Source organism: Hippocampus comes, unplaced genomic scaffold, assembly GCF_001891065.2.
Source record: "Hippocampus comes isolate QL1 unplaced genomic scaffold, H_comes_QL1_v1.1 scaffold110, whole genome shotgun sequence".
NCBI lineage: Eukaryota > Metazoa > Chordata > Actinopteri > Syngnathiformes > Syngnathidae > Hippocampus > Hippocampus comes.
In genome coordinates this window covers 684,450-689,322 of record NW_017805498.1, presented here as the reverse complement: position 1 = coordinate 689,322, position 4,873 = coordinate 684,450, and the positions used below count along the sequence as shown (strand labels likewise).

The 4,873-nt window shown below is 43.2% G+C and overlaps 1 protein-coding gene across 1 annotated transcript in view; it reads right to left on the bottom strand.

Moving 5' to 3' along the window:
• dgkg (diacylglycerol kinase, gamma) overlaps positions 1 to 2,876 on the bottom strand; it is a 103,362-nt gene extending 100,486 nt beyond the window's left edge. The window contains exon 1 of the mRNA XM_019876952.1: positions 2,713 to 2,876. The gene's annotated coding sequence lies outside the window, so the exon portion shown is untranslated. The remainder of the gene's footprint in view (positions 1 to 2,712) is intronic.
• Positions 2,877 to 4,873: the final 1,997 nt, after the last annotated feature.

The following is a 4,873-nucleotide window of genomic DNA, read 5'->3' as shown; positions in this document are numbered from 1 at the left end:
AGAGAGAGAGAGAGAAATTCGGTTTCGATCTAAAAGATGAGTAAATTTTACAAAAAATTCAGTCTCAACATAGCTTGAAACAATCAAAAATCGATGACATTTGTTTTGATTCTGCTGATGATTTGTTCCTTTGAAATTAATCACCTTTTAGGTTTTGGAGAGCTTTCCAATGTCCATGTCAATAAACATGACAAAAGATACAAACACATTTCTTCTCTAGCCTTCGATTAATCTTTGTGAAGGAAATGCCACATTTTCACTACTGATATGTTTAATAAAGTTGTAAAATGACAAACTCAATGTGTCACATCCTCAATCCCACTGAAATGAACTGGATCAAATGAGTCCACTTGAAAATGTACAATCCTTGATCTTCAAATTGCTTGTGATTCAATTTTTGCCTCACAACACAGCAAGAAAATAAATAAATAAATACATTGAACAACAATTCGTGACACGAAAAATTCAAATTGATTTACCACTATAAAATATATTTTTGTCGAAAATTCCATTTACTCGCTCATGAAATTCAAAGGGTCCAGTCATCACTTCCTTGCACCTAAGGACTTTACACTACTAATTGTCATTTGTTTCAAATGTATTTTTACTCCAGTAAAAACGTTTTTACATTAGTCCATCCATCTATTTTCTGATCCGCTTCATCCTCACCAGGGTCGTGGGAGTGCTGGAGCCTATCCCAGCTGTCTTCAGGCAGTAGGTGGAGTACACCCTGAACCGGTTGCCAGCCAATTGCAGGGCACACATAGACGAACAACCAAAACTCACACCTAGGGACAATTCAGAGTGTTCCAGTGACCTGCCCTGCATGTTTTTGGTACGTGGGAGGAAACCGGAGTAGCCGTAGAAAATCCACACTGGCACGGGTAGAACATGCAAAGTCTACACAGGAAGGCCGGAGCCGGAATTGAACCCTGCACCTTTGCACTGTGCGGCCGACGTGCTAACCACCAAGCCGCCCACGGCCGAATACTGCAAACCAAAAAATGCTGCTGCTGCTGCTGCAAAAAAAAAAAAAAGAGAAACACGCATGCGAATAAAAAACACGCAAAACAAGAGCAAAACAAAAACTCTCCAAGTACGAAATGCTACAAACAGCCAAACGCTGCAAACACAGGAATGATGCAAATGGAAAACATAAACACATAAATGGAGACAAAACACAAATGCAAGAAAGAAATGCTGCAATCACAGCAACAATGTGGAAGCAAACGCTACGAATCAGAAAACAAATCAAAAAAAAAAATGGCTGGCGAGCACTTTGGGGTGTACCCTGGCTCTCGCCCAAAAACAAGCACGCCCGCAACCCTCGTGAGGACAGGCAGTTCGGAAGATGAATGAATGAATGTGCATAACTGATATTTGCCTTGTGTTTTTTGAAATGATGTATTGCAACAACTTCCTGTGCCTTTTAATTCACTCAGCTGTCTGTTTTTATTCGTGTGGTTATGTTCACGTCATATTTTAACGCAAGCATATAGGCTACAAATATGACATATAGCAGTAATAGTTTCCATTTTTCTTCATTATAATCGCAATGCTAGCATTCTTTTGCAGCTTTTGAAAGAGATCAAAGAAAACCTTTTATTGACCGTGATGTCTGCAATGGTAGAACGCCGCCACACCATCAAAAAAAAAAAAAAAAAAAAACGCCCTTGTGAATGCTAATCAATAAACATCTCACCCTGCTGCACAAGATGTCGTCAAACATGTTGTCGGCTGCCTCATGCTGGAGTGTCACTCAAGGAGACACACTCAGGAATACATCAGTAATGATGATGAGAAATTTGAAGAGCAGGTATTTTAAATGAGTTCGGCATTCGTGTGGGTTTGAAAAGGGAATGGAAATACGCCAAATGTACACCGCCTGAGTGCATCATAAAGTACTTGAAAGCGCTCCTCCCGAGGGAACTCAGTCTTCCGCTGCGTCTGATCCATCCCGTATCATATCACGATTGCACTTTGTTGTTCAAAATGATCCATCCATCCATCGTCTTGCACGCCACTCATCCCATGCGAGCTTGCTCTAAACCTCAAGACGATCACATTCACACCGTTACCGAGTGGGAGCCAGATCCACGCTGCCTGCACCAAATTCAGGGAAATGTACCACGACACTATCAGTGCCTATCATACCATTATTGTTGTTTAACCCTTTCATGCACGCTGTAACCTGATAGATAACATGATGTCCACTGTAGTAACCGCTGTCCATGAAAGGGTTCGATTGGCCAAGAGGGATGGGCCATCCCGGACTGGTCGTACCTATGGCCATCGTTTAGACTTTTTGAACTCCCATGAATGTTTTTGGAATATGGTAAGAAACTGGAGTACCTGGAAAAAAAATGCACAAAAGCACGGAGAGAACATGCAAACTCCACAAATGAGCTAGGCGTCAAACCTACAACCACTCAACTTGGGGAGAGGTCATCTACGACGCTGCCAATAATAAAAATAACAGTTTGCCCGAATGTAAAATATATTTTGGCCTTTGTACTGTATAACAGTTCCTGTTTTATTTCTGTTTTCAGGTGTGCATGTCAATGAATAAAATACAACTGACTGTATGACCTCCATGTCAGAGGCTGAACACACCTTCCAGCGCAACAGCAGAAGCGCAAAGTGGGCTCGGAGGTAGCAAGATGTCGACGGGAAGACAAGACAGCAGGAATGGCAGCCCAAAGTCCTTCCTACCTGATTTCTTCCTCTGCCGTTCGCAGGAAGAAGTCCCACTCAACATCCCAGATCAGCACCACCCCAAGCGTGGATGGGGCCGGTCCTGTACTTCCAAGCCTGCAGAGTTGTGTCCACGCGGCAGCAGAAGCAGCAGGAGAGTAGCAACATCCCTCACCTCATCCTCCTCCACTCTGAATGCGAGAAGACTTTTTTTTTTCACCCGCTCTTGCTGAAGCCCTGCCCCTCTCTCTCCCTCTGTCTCTCTCTCTTTCTCTCTGTTGTGTGCTTTTCGCTCTCTTCCCTCTTTCTGTTTCCTCACGTTTAGCACCTGATTGGCCTGTTTGCTTGTGAGCAACTTCTTTTTTTTTTATTCCCCACGTTTCTTCAGCGAAAATAAACAAATTGGTGACCGCCCGCCAAAAAAAATCATTAAAAAAATAGAATCATCATTCTTTTCTGTTATATATTCATATCTGTTATAATCGCCTCCGTCATGAGATTTGAACAAAATGGATTTGCAAGGTGACCTTATGTAATTCAATCAGGTTAATTTGATGTGTTCACATGAGAAGGTAAATTATATCATGAAATAAAGACACTCAATAAAAATGGCAGTAAAATAAAACGAAGATGTCAATGAGGGATAGGGGATTGGGGGGTTACGCATGGATGCATAGTCGTGGGTGCAAGACAGCGCCCAATTGCCCACGTCGCATGCGCTGTTTCCGTAATGTCAAGCCTACGTGTGCTCCAAACATTCTTATTTTAATGCAAATAAGGCATACCCGTACCTTTGGCCGGGAATATGCTACATTCCATCCCACAAAGGCGCACAGTGGCTCCAACACCCCATTACACCCAATGCTACCTGTGCAAAGTCTAGAAAAATACCAAAAGAAAGAAAATGGCACTCATGGGTACGGTTAGACTACGCTTTGAACTAGACTTTTGCTGGAAAAAAAACATCGGGTGTGTTATAGTAATGGATTAGGGTTATGTTTTGGGGTTTAGGGTAGGAGTTGGATTGACTTCTTTACAGTTGTTGAACTGTCAACTAAGATAGCGTTTAGCAGCCAACAAGACCACCGGTGGCCAGATTGATGACCGATGTCCCAAATTTATTTATTTATTTATTGGGTGGGAGGAGCCTTTCCTTTTCTCTGTTCGAAGCAACCCCACTGTATTCACCCCCGCGCACAAACAACCCGGTTATGTCAAGTTCCGGTGACAGATTAAAACCCACTTAGATCGATGCTTCATACATCAATTTTTTTCAAAATTTCCCATCATTTGTCACTTGCCAGTAAAACGGCATCTGTCAGTGACGGTTTGACGGACCTTTATTGGGTGGGAGGAGCCTTTCCTTTTCTCTGTTCAAAGCAACCCCGCTGTATTCACCCCCGCGCACAAACAACCCGGTTAAGGATGATTCCGGTGACAGATTAAAACCCACTTAGATCGATGCTTCATACATCAATTTTTTTCAAAATTTCCCATCATTTGTCACTTGCCAGTAAAACGGCATCTGTCAGTGACGGTTTGACGGACCTTCTGTCTGACAGAAAGCCCACCTCCGCTAATGATAAACCATACTATTGGCTCTTGACGGCTCTGAGCTGTTGAGTTGGTTTGGGGGGTTAGAGTTTAATTAATTTTAGATGTATAGAACCTTTGTGTTCTCAAGCACACACACACACACACACACACACACACACACACACACACACACACACACACACACACACACACACACACACACACCAAATGCTCAGTGTGTCAGCCGCCAGGAAAGGTGTCACTGCAACGTGTCGGCCTGTTGTTGCCCTGCTGGTTATTTCTGTCGTGACATCATTGCTGCATGAAGCCAGACCTGCCCGCTTGCCCATTTCTAGCAGTCATTCAACGCGCTCACACACAGACACCCATGCTCACAAACTAATGTAGTGCTACCCATTTCTAGCAGCCATTCAACGCGCTCACACACAGACACACACACAGACACACATGCTCACAAACTAATGTAGTGCTAATGCACATCTTTCTGGAAGCTTTTTGTCTCCTTTTCCAGACGTCAGCCTCATTTCCCACTTATTGCTGTTGCAATGCAAAACAAGCCACATCCCCAGAGGACAGAGTAAAAGCTTGAATTATTGTCTTTGTATCACTCCTCATTTTCAGC